The following is an 18,723-nucleotide window of genomic DNA, read 5'->3' as shown; positions in this document are numbered from 1 at the left end:
TGATGCTAACAGAATGTCATCCATATAGTGATAACGATAACTAGTGGGGAATTTTTCCCTTACAGGTGACAGAGCTTGTGCAACAAACCATCGATAAATGGTCGGTGAATTTTTCATGCCCTGCGGCAGAACATCTCTTTTTGCTGGTTCTGCATGATTGAGAGAAGGCACAGAAAATGCAAATTTGTCTTTATCTCGGGAAGCTAATGGAATTGTAAAAAAACAATCCTTAAGGTCCATGACGATGATTTCCCCATCTTGAAGGATCATGGCAGGTGAAGGCATGCCCGGTTGCAGAGCCCCCATCGTGGCCATGACAGCATTGACTTGCCGCAGGTCGTGCAAAAATCGCCATTTACCTGATTTCTTTTTGATCCCAAACACTGGAGTATTCCATGGACTGTGAGATGGTTCCATGTGTCCGGCAGTCAGTTGTTCTGCTACCAATTCTTGCAGGGCCTTGATTTTTTCAATTGGTAGGGGCCACCGATCCACCCACACAGGGTTATTTGTTCACCAGGTTAAAACAAGCATGGGTTGTTTTAACACACGTGGCCCCCGTCAAAAATCCGTGGTAATTCTCACCCCCCACTGCGACAAGCGATCCCTCCCCCATAAATTGAGGGGAGCCGCTGTTACGTATGGTTTAACGACCGCTTGTTGGTCCTCAGGATTGGTGACAAGAACTGGACTGGCTGCCGTCACATATGGTTTAACAACTGCTTGTTGGTCCTCAGGATTGGTGACCAGAACTGGACTGGCTGCCGTCTCGGCTCGTGTGGATCCTCCCAGCCCCACTCCTCCCATCCCAGCCTCCTCTGTCGGCCAGGTCGATGGCCACAGATCGTCGGCGATAATAGTCACGTCGGCGATAATAGTCACGTCGGCTCCGGTGTCCAGGAGCCCCGCAAGCCTTACTGTCGTCGGCGATCTTCCATGATTCGTCAGATGTGGTCGGGATGACGAGACAGTCTGAGACCGGCAGAACCGAGGGGGTCCCGCAGAGCCGAAGCCTCCATCGCATCACCGTCGCTGTTCTGCTTTGGAAATAGAACTCGAAAAAGGAACGAGTTGAGCAATATGACAACCCCTTTATACCAATAACCGCAATATAATATTGTGCAATATATTGCACAATATATACAACATAACAATCCCTTTAGGGATTGTTACTGGTGGGTAGGGGGTTGAAACCATCGCGCCAATTTGACCTGTAAAATCAGCATCGATAACTCCCACGTGTACAATTATTCCATTTAACGTGCTAAATGATCTTCCCAATAGCGACACGCTCAGTCCTCGTCCGATAGGACCCCTTGCATTAAGAAGGACCTTAACGATGTCGTTAGTGACTCGAGTGACTGTGTCGGTGGTGGAGACATCCAGCCCTGCTGAGCCAGCTGTTATAAGCGGCGACGAACCATCGTACGCCAGCCCATGGATAATCCAATCAAAGTTAATTAAAGCAAGCAACAAACAGGCAAAACAGTGCTGGGCGGTCGGGGAGTCTCCGCTCTACCAACAGCGCGCGCCCCCCCCCCCCCCGAGTTTTATAGTTTTTTATAGTTTTATAGTTTTATAATAACTTTTATAATAACTTTTTAATGACTTTTTAATAATAACTTTTAGAATAACTTTTTAATAACTTTTTATAATAACTTTTTATAATTTTTTTTTAATAATAACTAAGTTTTATAATGACTTTTTATAGTTTTTTTGTTCCCAGGTTACAGTCTAGGGTCCGGGCTCACGTGGGCTTGTTTAGTCTGTCCTGCGATTGCACGCCCTGTTGCTGGGGGAGTCGTGGGATGAAGGCTGCCGTCTTCCTCCGTGTTTTTTGTTTGTCACCTGGAGCATGCCCACCTTAATTAAAATCCCTCCTTATTAGGCATGGAAAGCCAACACATCTTGTTCACTTCCCCAGACATTGTAGTTACGATGTTTCCAATCTGCCTGCAAGGGCGAACACTGCCCTGCAGAAACGAACACATTAGGCAAGGCTTACAGAACTGGTGTGATCAACAAACATATAAAATAAATTTATCACAGATGGAATGGCAATTTATGGTCATGGTTACCTGGAGCAGCATGGGTAAAACAGCTTCTGTTATGTGCATTTGTCACTTTGATGTTTGTGCCATGTGCTATTCCTTGTTTTATTCAATTAATGCAACACGTGGTATCGAGTATGCAATTTGTACCTGTTGCTTCGGTGCAAAACAGATTCGTGTGGTTGGCCAATCAAAGCGCACGACTGTATCACTTTTTTAGGAACATGTGCTCTGGGCTGGGGCATGGAACTGCATTGGAACCTCGCATTCAGGTTGGTCAGACCACGATCGCTAGCTCTGTAGTTAACCAAAATGTACATTTTTGTCATAGTTAACTTAGCGACTGTTGCTTTGTTAGTCATTACTATATGTATGTCTTGGTTTTGTAAGTGTCCCGGGTGGTTTTGGGATTTTGTGGCTGTCGTTTTGTTGGTTTTTGCCACATTTTTCCTTGTGGTATGTATGTGTTGGTTTCGTAAGGGTCCGCGTCAACCGTCTTGTAATTGTACTTGTTCATATGGACAACGACCTTCTCCTCCTCCCCATTCCGAAAGACCAGGAACACCATCCTTAGGCTCAGACGAGGTCACCTTTCAGTAGGCATTGTTATCATTGTTTTCTTATTAAGTGTTTAGGTAAAATAGTGGTTAGGTGTTGTTATATAAGGTTACTGTTTAGTTGTTATTAAGTGTTTAGGTAAAATAGTGGTTGGGTGTTGCTATATAAGGTTACTGTTTAGTTGTTAAATATGGAAATTTGTAGGAAAAGCCTCTAGGCCCAAAATAAGGAACAGTTTTCCCGCCGCGCATGCGGACTTCAACACCGGCAAACTGCGTGGACGGAGACCATTTTGTAGCGTACGCCGGCAAAATGACGGAGTATGACTACGTGTTCGCGCTGATTCCCATTTATTACATAGCCTTTGCGTTAATAGCGGTTATCTTAATTGTTCTTTTAATACTTCTTTTTTGTCCTTGTCGCTGTTCACCATGCGAATGACCATTATGTTTCTTTTATTGATTTTTTGTGACCCTGAGATATGTTTTAGTATTGTAGAGTCACTTGAATTTATAATAGTTAATTGTCACGGTATGTTAAGTAGATGATGCGTTAATAGCGGTTTAGCCATTGGATAAGATAATTGTTAAATGTGTTTTAATGTTATAGAGTTAGCTAAGTTTAGAATAAAAGTTGATGTTAAGTAGATGTTGCTAGTTATTGGATATTGTTGTTTAACCTGTTTAGAAATGTTATAAGATAATTGTTATGATATTGTTGATCGTTTATATTGTTGCCGAATGTAGAAGTATTGTAGTAGTCTCAAAAAGCCAAATCATTTTATTTTGTTGTTTTACCATGGAAATTTATTAACTTGGTTATGTCGTTGTAGCATGCACCTCTTCCCTCTTTCTCTCACTATACCTTTACTTTCTACGCCACCACAAGGGCAGCAATGTCGAGCCACGGGGTGGATGTAAGAGACTGCGTTGGAACTGCTGACTCGACATCGCTGACATTGTTACCAGGGAGTGCGCACAGGCTGTCCCCAAAGAAAGCCACCGCATCCGCAACAGCCGAGCTGTGCCTGCCCACCAATACGAGGTGAGAAACCACCAGGAGCACCTGGGCATGCGCCCATGGAAGAACAAGGGGTGGCACGCGGAATAATGAGTTTGTAGAAATGGGTGGACTTTTCCGAGAAACCGTGGGGACTGGGACGATAAAAAAAGGACGGCGTACTCCCCTCCCTCCTGGCACACGCGACGAGTGACCTGGACGTTGGGAGACCACTGAAGGAGATGAAGAAGGAGAGAAGGAGATGAGCTGAGGAACCCGACCCCCCGTCACTGGCGTCGGAGGCGACTCGGCGGGACGTTGTTGGCTTCGTGGTGGTAACGAGTCTTGCTACCTCTTCTCCGTTCTCTTGCTTAGGTCTGCCTCTTCTCTTTCTTCCTCACTTCGTTTCTATCGCAGTTATTGGTTGTTATAGGAAATAAACGTTGGAAGGTTGTACAGCACTTGACCTCGTTTGTGTCTTCATCTCGCTCTCGGGATCATTTAACAACCCTCCCCGATATTGGGTCGGGACAGGCGCATAATGACGATCGTCCCCAAGTTATTACTAAACAGGTTCCATTTACTGAGTTTTAGCAAAATTAAGGAAGGATTTTGCACGGACTCCAAAGCGATCAGAAACGGAATAGGTTTGGAGAGTCTCATCGTCAGGAGGAGATGGAATCTTGTTGTCAGAGAAGGAAGCAGAAGGATCCCGGGGTGTTTTTATATCCTTAATTTATATCCTTATATCACCTTATATAATGCCTATGTCAATAATGCATCATGTTAGTCATGTAAGTTGCACCTCTCTGTGTTACAGCGTGTTGCAGGTAGGAAAGTCAGTTTATTACACCTAATCAAACAATTACAACACAGTTCCCAGGCAGGCAGCTGATGAAAGATTGGAATAATAAATTGAAACTTCCAAGCCAAAAATTGCAGATAAAAAAGCCAATTGCAAAGAAAGGCTGTTGGCTAAAATTAGGCCAGCCAAGATTCATTTCAGGGAGTCACATATAAGAAGTTTGGAAGCTGTTTCCACTGCGACATCTAAAGATAATCCTTTGTGCCTTATAAAAGCTTGTAAGAGAAATGCTTTTTATATATTTAAAAATGAAAAAAAAAAAGTTCCTCTTCAGGAACGGTTTTGTTTCACCCAAGTTAACTAAACATTGGTGCTACTTTAAATCTATACCATGATATGTATTTATATCCTTATTTTATATAAGGATACATGTTACAGGTGTGCTTCTAATTACCAGTAATTATCAGGCCTCATGGTCGTTGACACCAAGGGCAGCAGATTGGGCCGGGGGGCTGAACCCTTTGGAGAGGGGAGACCCCCTCGCTAGAATAGGTAGAAATGGGTAGAAAATGGGCAAAAGGTGGCTCGTTGGCAGATGATGGATGATTGGGAGCTGAAATCTCACCAGGGTTCTCCAAGGATGATGCCTGTGGATCCAGAATGGATGACTTCTCCAATCCAAGGACTTCCAAATTCTCTAAAACCCATTGGGATCAAACTCCAGGGGAAGATCCCAAATAGCAGACAGTGTTCCAGCTGCTCTAGAGGGAGGAACGACCCCCAGTCGCTGGAGAAAAGTGTGGACGTGGGGGGAAGCAGCCCAAGAGCTCATTAACTTTGGGAGGAAATAGGGTCCCATGGGTGGATCCTGGCCAAGACCTGAAAGCCCTACGAGCCACGGAAGAAGGCGAGGGGTGGTCAGCGCCGGTCAAGAGAAAAAAGAAAAAAAAAAAGAAAAAAAAGAAAAAAAAAGAAAAACAAAAAGAAAAAAAAAATCGGTCTGATTGACTGATGCTGGGAGAGGGAAGTCCCGAAGCCACCAGGAATGGTGGCAACTGGGGCTCCAGAGAGGTGTTCCCCAAGATCCAACGGATGGGCTTCCAACCCAGAAGTTGGAGAAACTTGTCCAAAAATGGCAAAAAGTCAATTTGGAACCAGCCCCTAGTGCCCTACTATGGATAGACCTCGGGGAAGAAGCTGAGGAAGAAACGAAGGCGATGGGAAACCAGATCCTCCGTTCCCCAAAGGTGAGGGGGGAAATGGAGGATGGATGTTGATAAGAAATGGAGGATGGATGTTGATGAGAAATGGAGGATGGATGTTGATAAGAAATGGAGGATGGATGTTGATAAGACAACTCACCTTCCATTGGAGAGGGGATTTACCGATTCCTGGGGCTGTAGGGCCAGAGAAAAAAACAGTTTTAATTGATATGGGGGCACAAATCCCCACACTGAGGTGGACTGAGGCAGAGCAACGTGGAATTTCGACCTTTTGTCTGAAAACCAAATTAACTGAAATGCTTTGGGGGAAACCCAATCGGTCCCCATGGGAACAGGGACGCCTTTGGGATGCAGTTCCCCAGGTCAACGATTGTTGGGGAAGAAATGGAGAAATGCATTTTGTCCTAAACCCCTGACTTTCACCCCAGACTCTCAGTGGTCCCGGAGAACCAGCTTTTTCTCCTGGACAGCCAGTCCTGGTAGAACCACCAACCATCGGAGCCGTTCCTTCTGTGCTCGCCAAACACCTAAAGAAATCTGCTTGGAAAGCAAAAGATGGAAAAGAACATCAAATCCACACCGGGTGGATTATTCCATCCTTCTCATAACCATCTGCTTCTGGTTCCTTGGAGCGACCCAAATCTGTTTTTTTTATTTTTTCCAGGTGAAATCTTGGAAGTCTGCCTGCAGGAATCCATGAAGCTGCAGATGGTTTGGTTGGCGATTCCTTCGTTAATATTTATGGGGTGTCGTTACAGAACCAAATCCCAGAGGTGTTCCAGCTCGGATTTACTCTTCCGGAGAAAAGTTTGTTAGAACTCCAGGAACATTGGATAAACCGCAGGTTTATAATTAATCATTTCATCCCGATTTGGGCCATTTAATCTCGATTTAATCCCGATTTAAATGGACCAGGGAGGACCCCGAGGGCTCCTCCTGCCTCCCCCGGGGAAGCCCCGCCCACTCTCAGCCCCGCCCACCAGATGCCAGGACCCACCCCCTCACCCCAACACCACCCCAGCTCCACCTCCCACCCCGACCCTGACCCCGCCCAAGCCCCGCCTCCTTTTCCCAGGCAGCCACGCCCCCTTGGCCCACGCAGCCCCGCCCACCCCCTTGGAAACAGAGGGAACCTCTGCTAGGTGCGGCCCCGCCTCCCCGCCCGCTCCCTCCAGAGGCCCCACCCCCTCTGCCAGCAGAACCTACCTCCTGCCAGCAGGCCCCGCCCCTTCCCCAAGCCCCGCCCACCACCTTCACACCACTGTAGCAGCGTTCCCCAGCAGACACCCCCCCAGGTCCCCCTGCCCCTCACCCCCAGGCCCCGCCCACTCCCCCACGGACCCCGCCCATTCCCCCTCAAGCCCCGCCCACCTCATTAGGCTTAGCCCTAAAAGGGGGTGAGTGAGGCCCTTTGGGAGATGGAAGGGGGGTGTGTGTGCCTTTAAAAAGGGACGGGGGAAAGGCCCAGGGGGTGGGGCTATGCCTGGGGGTGGGGCCACGCCCTGGAGGTGGAGCTAAGGCTAAGGGGCGGGTTTTGGTCTGGAAGGGGCGGGGCTAAGTCCTAAAAAAGGGAGGGGAGAGGCCCTTGGGGAGAGGAGGGGGGTGTATGCTTTTAAAAAGGGACAGGGGGTTGCCGAAGGGGCGGGGCTATGCCTAAGGGGTGGGGCTACACCTTGGGGTGGGGCTACACCTCAGGGGTGGGGCTACACCCAAGGGGCAGGGCTACACCCAAGGGGCGGGGCTAAGGACGTCCCCCGAGGGAAGAAGATTGGGGCAGGGGGAGCTGGAGGGGGCAGAGCTACATGCAGGGAGTGGGGTCAGGCCTCAGGGGCGGGGCTAAGAGCACCCTGGTCTCAAATGGGGAGGGGGCGGGTCTTCCCGGCCGAGGAGGTGGAGCCAAGGTGAAGGGGTGTGTTCTGGTATGGGGGCGTGGCTTCCTCTTGACAGGGGGCGGGGCTAAACGCTCTTGCAGAGGGGAGGACTCAGCCTCCCGGGGGCGGGTCTTCCCAGCCCAGAAGGTGGAGCCAAGGCAGGGGTGTGTCCTTCTGGCTGGGGGGCGGGGCTTATCACATCAGGGGGTGGGGCTAAATGACCCAAACTTGCCAGGGGAAGGACTCAGCGTCCCGGGGGCGGGTCTTCCCGTGCCAGGGGGCAGAGCCCGAGTGGCAGTGGACATGCCCACCATCAGCCCCCCCCACAACCCCCCCCTCCAGCCGATCCGACGGGAGCTGCCGCCGTCGACGATTCGGACGGGATCAGGACCCCCCCTGGAGGAGGAGGTAAAAAATTTGGGTGTTTTTCTGCCCCATAGATCTATAGGGCGGGGGTGGGGGGAGGGGGATCCAGCCCCCCACCAAGACATCGCGGTCGTTCCTCTCTTCCGGACATTCCCCGGAAGGTTTTCACCCCCCCCGAATTATCACCCCCGCGTCGGAATCCGGCGGTCGTGCGGCGGATCCGATCGTTTCCCTGCCCCATAGAGGTGGGTCCGAGGGGGGGGTCCGGCCTCTCCCCACCCCAAAACAACGAGATTCGCCCCCAAATCCCTGCCCCACGGCGAGATCCGACCTTCTTCGTGCCCCCCGACACCAAAATCCCCCCAACCGCCCCCAAATCCGGGTTCCCACCCGGCTGGGATGAGCCCTCCGGCTTCGGGATCCGACCCGACCCCAAATCCTGGGGGGCTGCCGGGACTCAGGTGGGAACGGGGGGGACGGTGGGAAGGCGGGAGGGTGATTCCCTGGACTGGAAAATTAATTAAATAGCATTAATTTAATTAATTTAAGTAATTAAATAAATGCTGCGGTTGAATCCCCCTTGGGGAAAGCCCGTAGGCTTCAATGAAGACCCAGCCAATGAATTAAGCCAATAATTAATTAAGCCAATAAATGAAGACCCAGCCAATTAATTAAGCCAATAATTAATTAAGCCAATAAATGAAGCCCCGATCTGTTCCCTCTCCAAGGGATTTATTTCAGGTTAACCTTTTAGGGTTAGGGTTAACCTTTAGTTAGGGTTAGGTTAAGTTTATTAAGTTTATTAAGTTAATTAAGTGAGGTTAAGTTTATTTAAGGGATTTCACCTTCTGCAAACGGCAGCTGGAAGACAAAAAGAATTAATCAATGAATGAATTAATCGATTAATTAATTAATCAATCATTAAGATGAGATGAATTAATTCATTAAGATGTTGGGCGCCTAAGGGGAGTTTGCAGGGGCTACGGAGACGTGAGGGGCTTTGGGGCTGTTTCCCTGGAGTTTCTGGGAAAACCGGGATCCATCAGGACGGATCAACCCGTCCATCCATGTCCGGATTCTCTTCTGGGGGGAGAATCCTGTTCCTTCTCTGCGGCGCTGAGCCCTTGGGGGTTCTGGCGGAGCGGGCGGTGCGGGGAGGACGGCGATTCCTCTCTCCTCACATGCTGTGGGAGGAGAAAGGTAAAAAATAAACCCAACAAATATTTAAAAAAACATAACTCTGAGTCCTACTGGGCGGCTCGGAAGGCTGGAAATCCTCCCTTAGGCAGAAATGCCTAATTTTGGTTATTTATAGTTATTGTAGTTATTTGTGGTTATTGTGGTTATTGTGGTGATTTATGGTTATTGGGGTTATTGTGGTGATTTATGCTTTTTGTGGTTATCGTGGTGATTTATAGTTATTGTGGTTATTGTAGTGATTTATGGTTATTGTGGTGATTTATGGTTATTTTGGTGATTTATAGTTATTGGGGTTATTTTGGTGATTTATAGTTATTGGGGTTATTTTGGTGATTTATAGTTATTGGGGTTATTTTGGTGATTTATAGTTATTGGGGTTATTTTGGTGATTTATAGTTATTGGGGTTATTGTGGTGATTTATAGTTATTGGGGTTATTGTGGTGATTTATAGTTATTTCCACTATTCATTCATATCTGTCAGGAGTGAAGGCGGTTTTGCCATTGCCAGCTTCGATCGTGTTCTCTTTAATCCGTTTAGAGGCACCTCAGCCACAAATATATCAAATAGCTGATCCTAATGTTGGAGTCCTCTAAAGTGGGACTGAATTATTTATTTGGTTCTGATGAAAATGTCTGGGCTTGATTGGGTTTTCTTTGATTCTGCTCGAAGTCTGGAAGATAAAAGATCGGCGATTGTCTCTCCCAGTTTCTTATTCCGAATCCTTCCAGGCTTTTCATTTTTCACGAGCTGCTGTTCCTACTTTAGAGTCAAGGTGAGGGAGTTGTTAAGATTTTTTTTTTTTATTCTATCAAAGAGGTTTAAGTATGTAAAAACTTTTATTTTTCCTAATTATGCCTCACACGGGTAAATCCAAGACGCACGCAGCATCGATTAGGCGAGAAGAAATGGTGAAAGAAATTGAATTTTGTTGGAAGCTTTTTTGCACAGTGGGAGCTATTGCACGTTAATCGCCGAGAAGGGTCTGCTGATCCCAGCAGAGCTCGTGTCTGACCGTTGGGAATAGTTTAATACTCTGGCGTCTTTCGGCCAATTAAGTCTCTGGAATAAGTCGAATAAGTCGATTAAGTTGAATAAGTCTAATAAGTCTTGGGTCTCTAACTGGTGGGCAGGTTTGGATCATCAGCCAGGCTTCTTGCCCGGCTTTTCTGTGCAGGAGAAAAGTGATTATGGTTAACTGAATAAATGTAAAAAAAAAAAATAAAAATTCTTAGCGGTAGTTAAATGGGATAGGAGCGGAGCAGTCGGCTTAATAGCTGCAGGTGTGTTGTGAAAAGTGCGTGTGAAAATGTGAACTCTCGCTTGTGCGCTTGTAAAATATTAAGCTGACGTTTTAGAGCGGACACAGAGAATGAATTCATTTTTGGAAGACGATATTAAAACTCTAATTAAACTTTATAAGTGAATAAGCACCACAAATCGATCTCTGTTCTCATCTTATAATTCCTGTTCCTAATTAGTTCTCTGAAGTCCTGCCGCATCCTTCTGTGGTGCACCCATCTCCACAGCAGCAGTTCTTCTCTCCAAAAGCTTCTGGGTTTGTTGTTGTTTTAATTTTTTTTTTTATTAATGCGTATTTAAAATAGGAATTGTCTCGCTGGGTCGGTTCAGGCTGGAATTCTGCCTTTGGCAGCGGTTCCTGCCGGATGCTTCGGATGCGGAAAGTTTGTGGTGGAAAACTCCATCTGCCTGAGCACTTGCTGGAGAGATGGTTTTCTCCAGATGTTGGTTATTCAAATTGGCGAGAAAAAACATTTAAAAGGTTCTTTTTGCTTCAGAGCTGCAGTTCAAGATCTTACGAATGGTTTTTCTTGCAAAGTCAAGCCCCAAAGTGTTCGATGCTGCTTTTTAGCTGTCACTTGGAGGCACCAAAAAGCGTTTAGTCCTTTGGAATGGCTGGGTTTGTCCGTTTGCTGAAGGATGGCTTCTTGGGTCATCGGAGAAATACGACACACGTACCTAGAGCTGCTAGTACCATTTATTTTCACATCCAATTATTTTCCAATCCCATTATTATTTTCCAATCCCATTATTATTTTCCAATCCCATTATTATTTTCCAATCCCATTGACATCCTAGCCTAGCAGCACTCCATGTACCAATATCTATGTTTTTTTATAGACGATGGTGTTCGAGTCTGGAGTTTAAACATTTCCCAGCCCAGCCCCTGACAAGAAATCCCGCAGGATTTCCATCTCTCGGCAGTGAGAGATTTTCCATCCCTCTCGCGGCGCTGCTGTTAGAGCTTGGCGTCCGTAGGGCGACGAGCGCGTCGATCCTCTTTTGCAGATTCAGCCGGACATTTCTGGACACGACGTCGCTTTGTGAGTTTAGACGACCATAAATCGAGAAGGCAGCGACCCTAAAGCACGAGCCTCCTGTCAAAAACACCCCGATCTTTTAGCTGGACAAAAAGCGTCTCTTCTGTCGGCAGCTTCTCCCGAAGCTTCGTTCCGCGGATTTTCTTGCGCATCCACCGGTCCCCTGGGCTGGGGACTGCAGCTGGGGCAAATCCCCTTCTCCCAGAATTGGTGCTGGACCTGCTGTGGGGCAGAAATCCTGGGTGGGTGCGCAAAAACCTGGCTTAGGAATGGGGACTTTGGTCAACTGAATTCTTATTTTCATACTTTTTTTTCACGTGGGATAAAGAGTCAGTCGGGAGCCTGGTAGGTTAGGGTTAGGGTTAGGGGTTAGGCTTAGGGGTTAGGGGTTAGGGTTAGGGTCATTAGGGTTAGGGTTAGGGGTTAGGGTGAGGGTTAGGGTCGGGAGCCTGGTAGGGAGACTATTTTGAGACCTGCTGAAAGGTGGGCTAAAAGTGGCAGATGCAGAAGAAAATTGTGATGATTGTGATATATCTTGACAGCACTTGAAAGCCTTTTCCTTATGGCCAACAATCCTGCAGCTCGTTAACGCTGCTCCTTTCTCTGCGGAGACTTTCTGGAACTCTGGTCAATCCGTTCGGTTCCCAGCTCGTTCATGGACCATGGAGCCCAGCTCCTCAAATTCTTCAAAAGTCCGGGTGGCTTTTTCTTTGTGCCTCTAGGATGTAGCAGCTTTCCGTGCTGGGGTTTTTTTTCCATGATGTTTTTCCAGGCAGCTTCTCCGCCGGTTTGTCGGCTGCAGAACACGGGCAGCGGGGAGATTCCCGACGGGACCGATGTCTTCCGTGGGCTGAGTGGGATTTTTCCAAACATTTCACATTCCCAAACCTGAACCAACTCAACTTGCTTTGGAAATATGCAAGCTGTGGTGCTTTGGTAAATAACTAACTGCACATATTTTTGTAAAAAACTGCACATATTTTATCATGGCATATTTAAGTATTTAGTTTGATACTTGTAATTGCACACACACCTGCATACATAAACAGAGAAAGAGACACATCACCTATCATGACAGATGCCATTCTGTACCTCAAGAGTCATTATGGTTTTGTAAAGATGGAAGCAAAAGATAGGAAAAAAAGACATATATGGTCCCTTTTTTGGTGGCCTGTAGACAATGGACAATACTAGAATTTCTTTAACCAATTTGTTTTCTCCATAAATTCCAAATCTGTCTCAACTCTAGTACATTTTATACTTGGCTACTCTCATACAGGGTTTTTTTAGGCAGCTCTTTATTACACCTTTGCAATCTGTTATCCTGCAATTACAACAGGGCATCATGTTGGGAGCAGCTAAGCAGAGTGAGCTGTCTATAAAATTCCCATAATCAGGTTTTCACTGGGATAAGAAGTTTTACAGGATCTTCAGTGCAGGCTGGCAGGAGCAGAGAGGTCTGGGGGGGAGCAGGGCTGGATGAAATCTGTGCTAAGGGGGGGCGAGGTGCAAGCGGCAGAAGTCCTGGGGGGGGCTCCCAAAATGAGCATTTGGTGACCAATGCCTTTATTATTTTTTTTTTTTCATTGCTAAGTCAGCTTCTGCTGAAGTATCCTTGAAGGTATCTGTATGCCTTTACCTGCTTACAGGTAAAGAGTGCATATATATATATATATATATGTCAGAGACCCCAAACGCATCCCTTCGCACTCTTCCTCCCTGCAGAAAGTAAGTGAAAATTAAACTGTGTTTAATAGACATGGGAATTTCCATTTCCATTTTAAATTTTCCATTTAAAATTAAAATTAAAATTTAAAAATTTCCTGTGGAAATTCCTAGCTTTGCAGATGGACCTGACATTTCCATTCCCTATCAGCAGCACCGCTCTGAGCTCTGGAAGGGGAAAACCTGGATTAAACAAAGCTGAAAACCTGGATTAAATTTAGTGGAAAGACAGGGAAGCAGCTTGGCTGGTCTGGCAAGGGCCAGACCTAACCCTAACCCCTAACCCCTAACCCTAACCCTAAGTGTTGTGACCAACTCTGTCGTTCTGAGTGATGCAAAATGCTGCGGTGATAACACTGGAAAGAGCTTTTGTTCTTCAAACTGTTCTTTTTTGTCTCAATATTTTTTTTTTTTTCTGGAGGAAAAGACCCCACCTAAAACACCGATGGAAAACAGAGAGGTTTAGTGGGCTGCAAAGCCAGTCTGGATGGTGCTGTGTCTCCCAGAGCACAGGGAGGCTCCTAGAAGCAGGAAAAATTTTTGGGAAAATGCCGTTTTCCCGTCCGCAGGGCTGTCTCGGACCACAGCTGTTCTCCACGTGCTGGAGACTCTCATGATAATGTCACGTTCGTGCCTTTCTGGGATCTCTAAAATAGCGCGTTTTGGTTTGGAATTTGAAGATTTTGATTTTTTGAAATTTAAATTTGAAAATTTAATTTGGAATTTAAATTGAATTTGAAATTTGAAAATTAAAAAAATTCAGGGAAGTGTTAATGCCTTTATTGGAGAGACCGATCCACTTGGATGAAATGGGAAAATGTTGGGGCTGTAAAGCCCTCCCTCAAGTCTTGATTTCTGAAAATCTTTGCTGCCTGAACCAATGTTTTCTTAAAAAGCCTTTTTTTCTTTTTCTTTTTTTTTTTTTTCCTAAGTTTAAAAAGGTGCTGGTGAAGCTTTTAGTGTGAAAATACTTTTTTCCTGTGTTGGAATAAGATAATATAAATGGCTAACAAGGAAAGGTAGGTTAAAATAATCCAGATATATCTTGGAAAATCTATTTCAATTATGTTCTGTGTGGTTTTAGTGGAGACAATAAATTCTAAAGAATTAAGAGAGCCATAAAGATAAGTGTTATAGGAGAGTCCGTCTCACATTTCACCTTCAGAAATTAAAATATTTGCTGTGAAATCCGACGTTATAAGGGTCACTACATGGCTTGTGGTCGTTAACAGCAGGAGGTGACGACTGGAAGAACTAAGGGAAACCACTTCCCATAACGTGGAAATTTACTGAAAAGTGCAATTTATTAAATTTATTAAATTTATTAAATGTGCAATTTACTGAAAATTCCCTTCCTGTGAAATGGCTTGCTAACGCCAGGCTGTGCGCTAAAGGGAACTTTGCTGGATATTTCTGATTTGCGTACGGACAGACCATCTAAGCTGGTATCTGCCTTGCATGAAATATTGATTAAATGAGCATAACATGAAATATGGATTAAATTAGCATAACATGAAATATGGATTAAATTAGCATAACATGAAATATGGATTAAATTAGCATAACGTGAGGTCATTTTTTTTGGTTTGTCCAGCGTAGCCGGGCAGCAAGGAAGACAAATGGGTCATCACCAAGATGTTAATGTTTGTAAAAGTGAGAGTACGTGGTAGCTCAGATAACAGGGACCACTTTCCCATCCTGTGTACCTGCACGTTGGGGCATTTCCAGGGGTGGATGTCTCTGGGAAATGCTCGCCTGTGGCTGTTTAGATAAAATTTGGATGACAAATTACTTTATTTGTATAAATTTGTATAAATTTGTATAAATTTGTATTACCAATTACTTTAGACAACTACTGGCATTGCGCTCGAAACCACCCCCAGGCTTTCACGTAACGGCATTTTTCCACCAGTTAAACCGATGCGTCAGAGCGTGCCTGGCCTCTTCCTTGTGGCTATGCGGTGGGGGATTTTTGCCATGTAATAAAGAAATATAAATAATAATAATATAAATAATATAAAATATAAATAATATAAAAATATAAATAATATAAAATAAATAATATATATAAATAAAAAATATTTCTAAATGTGAGAGTTCACACTGGAGCTGACTTTGGGCTTTGGGATGCTCCCTTTGGGACTCATCTCATTTGCTTCCTGATGGATTTCGGTGGGTTCCCATCCCGTGAAACAGCAGGGAGTGCTCCTGCGCTGTTGGTTTGATCCTTTTTTTAACTCTTCCTTGTATTGCTTTTGCATACTTTAATTCTATATTAAAGATATTAAAGATGCATATTTAAAGATGTATATTAAAGATGACTATTAAAGATGCATATTAAAAATGCTGGTGGTCCCCCAGTTCACCCCCTGACTCTTTCTTTGTTCCCAGTCCCTGGACTGGAGTGGACCAGAGAGTTCCCGGAGGCAGGAACGGAGGGGGCACTGGGTCTGGGGTCTGGGGGCAAACCAGTCCGCACCAGTTAGCGTAAGGACCAGGACTGGTTCTTGGGTTCAGGGCATCCAGCAGTGTGGATGAGCCTTTTGTTTTGGGAGAAGCTCTATAGAATTTAGCTCCAAAATGGTTTATTTATTTTTTTTTTTCCATCCTACGAGTTAAAAAAAAAAAAAGAATCCTGTAAACCAACTTCCAGTGTGTAAAGACAGCGCAAACATTGCGTTGTCGTGGCAGCTTTCTAATAACGACCTTTTATTTCCGAGACCCCGAGGCGTTGAGGCGGATTTTTCCATCTTGCCGTTTCTGCCTGGTTTTGCCAGAGGAGCGATATCCTGGAACGCAGCCGGAACGTTCCAGCGTCTTCCTCGCGCTCGATGACGTGATCCCAGGCTGCTTTCTTTCCTTCTGGAAACGCCGTTCACCGAGGATGGTGGTTTTATTGTAGAGGTTTTGTGCCGTCCTCGGACCCACGGAGGAGTTTCCCTGCCGGCGCTCCGGGATGCTGCGCACCAATCCTGCCCGCAAGCCGGCAGCATCCCCGGGGGGCTCGCGCCCCGCTTTGGGTCCCCTCCCGGGCGAACCTGGGAACCTCGCTGCCTTTTTCTGGGGAAATACTGTGGAAATAGTGGTCAGCGTGCAGAAATGTCCCTGGGTTCCTTCAGTCTGGAGCTGGGGGTTTTAATCTGCGGACCCCTCGTCAGGTCCTGGGTTTGCTTCTGAAGGAGCTGTGAAACGAAGAACTCCTGATGGTCACTTTTGGCATAAATTTGCTGTCCGGGCGTCTGTGTGTGTGTCATCTTTTGGGGATTTTTAAAGGGCAGACCACTGAACGATGTGGGAAAGCAGTGGGATGCTGAGGAGAGTTGTGCCTGGTGCTGTGCTTGGTCTCAGGAGTGGCTGTGTCTTGGCAGACCTCTTTTCCATATTTGTGCAGAATAAAATTTCCATATTTGTGCAAATAAAAACTGTGATTCAAACTTGCCCAACCTGGACTGGGCTTTGCGATTCAGCGGTGGGAGAGACTGTAAAATCTTCATATGGTGAATATACAAGGTGCAATGTGGGAGACGGGGCAAGAAATTCTGAATTGCTGGAGGAGTACGGAGTTACCGAGTCCTCTGATCCAAACTGGCATTAAACAGAGGAAAAAAAATCTGCCCTGGCATGAAACAGAGGCGTAAGAGGAAAAAAAACCTGCCCCTTAGGAGCCTCCTGTCTAGGTCTGACCTCTCCAGCCTGTTCCCTGAATAATTTAAGCTGGAAAGGATGTCTGGAGCTCCTCTGGTCCAGCTGCCTCCTGCATCTGGATCCCTCTCCCCTCTCGTGGTCTCTCTCTTGGTGTTGCTGTTTTCAAAGGGGTCTTCTCCCTCAATTCTGATCCACGCAGAGTTGGCATGAAGAGGGGATTTGCTATTGATTTAACCGGTGCTGTTCCTGCGCGTGAATTTTTCTGTTCGACTCACTGAATTAACTTGGGTCGGTAAGTTGACAGGGGGCACCAGTTAAACCGATAGAACCAGCTTGAAATGATGAAACTTTTGATGAAACTTGATGAAACAGCTTGATGAAACCAGCATGACAGATGCCATGTGCAAAACGCATGAGTTGTTAACAAAAATGATTTAGGGCGTATAGGGCTCACGGGGTGTAGTGATGTCCAACGGCACATAACTGTGAAATAGGAAGCGTCATCCTGACATCGTTAAATGTGATGAATCTCTGCCTCTGACACCGTCCTCCAGCGAGCAATGCCTTGGACATGCCTGACTCTAATGCAAAAAAGTGTTTGATATTTGGGGTGACGTGTGAACATTTCCAGTGTCTGTTTTGGGGAGTGCGTTTCCCACCCTGGGACTCCCCAGCGTTTCCTCCAAGGCAGCCTCCTCGTGCTCGCTCTCAGCATCGGGATGTTTGTGTTTTCCATTTCCCATCCTTCATTAAGGATGGACACGAGTGTCCGTGGAGCCTTCCTCTGGTGTTTGTTATTGTTTCTTGCAGTCATTGACACAGAGGCAGGTGTGATAAAGACTCATCAAAGTCGTCATTGCTCTGCGCTGAACTGTCTGGTTTGTCTGTAAACCTCATTTGGATCTAAGCCCGTTTCTGGCGACGCGAGTCATTATTGACTTTCCTGTAGCGCTCCCTTCTGAAGAGGACACTTCTCCTCTTCTGTTTAATTCATGATCAAAATAGATCAGTGTTCAGATTTGTCTCACTTTTTAGTGCAGTATGCACTAACCCTAACCCTAACCCCTAACCCGAACCCCTAACCCGAACCCTAATCCCTAACCCTAACCCTAACCCTAATCCCTAACCCTAACCCTAGCCCCTAACCCTAACCCACTCGACATCCCAATCCTGCTCCTTGTCTTGATCTCGGCCCTTGCAGAACGATGGTGGGTCTGTCCTGGCTTGTCGCTGGAAAGGCTTTGATCGCAGCCTCTCCACATCTGGATTTGGGGTTTTGATCGCAGCCTCTCCACATCTGGATTTGGGGTCGCTGCCTGGCAGAGCACAGAGTCCATGCGATGAATTTTATTTCGCGCATCGTTGGGTTTTGCTGGGGAAAACCGAGAAGCCGACGGCAACTTGATTGGTCTCATTCAGTTGTATTGCAAGGAATATCTTAAAATATGGATGTATCCTAAAAAATATAGGTATCTTGTGGGGGAAAGGGAGTGATGTGGTGGAAGTAAAGCATGTCCCATCCATCTCCTTGTTGGGGCAGACGTCCCGTATCTGTCCTCAGGTGAGACCCTGGGTGCCCCATAGCCCTGCGTAGGATCCTCGAGCATCACGCCCCAGCAGCTCTCCCACCAGCCTCCAGTGGGCTCGAGGAGGTGACCCCCAAAACGTCTGCCCATAAATATCACTTTTAAACCTAATGACGTGAAACAATCGCTCGGTGCTGGATGGAAGGGAGCGGTGGCTGCCCAAAGGCTCCGAGCTCCCAAAAATCTGTTTTTCGGTGCATCTCCTCGCCCTGCTCTTGTGGCCGTGATCTGTGCTTTGGGGTTCCCGTGTATTTTTCCATGTATTTTTGGATGGGGGAAGGAGGCGGCCGCAGAGAATTGCAGGGAGACGTGAGAAGATGATGTTGATCGTCATCGCATAGAGACCCGGGCGC

At 46.4% G+C, this 18,723-nt stretch overlaps 1 pseudogene; it reads left to right on the top strand.

The window, feature by feature from the left end:
• The first annotated feature begins 1,339 nt into the window (after positions 1-1,339).
• Positions 1,340-15,625, top strand: LOC142027856 (uncharacterized; annotated as a pseudogene).
• The last annotated feature ends 3,098 nt before the right edge of the window (positions 15,626-18,723 follow it).

This window comes from Buteo buteo, unplaced genomic scaffold, assembly GCF_964188355.1.
Source record: "Buteo buteo unplaced genomic scaffold, bButBut1.hap1.1 HAP1_SCAFFOLD_68, whole genome shotgun sequence".
Classification (NCBI taxonomy): domain Eukaryota; kingdom Metazoa; phylum Chordata; class Aves; order Accipitriformes; family Accipitridae; genus Buteo; species Buteo buteo.
Note: the sequence above shows the minus strand (reverse complement) of the source record. Positions and strands in the feature narration are given on the sequence as shown.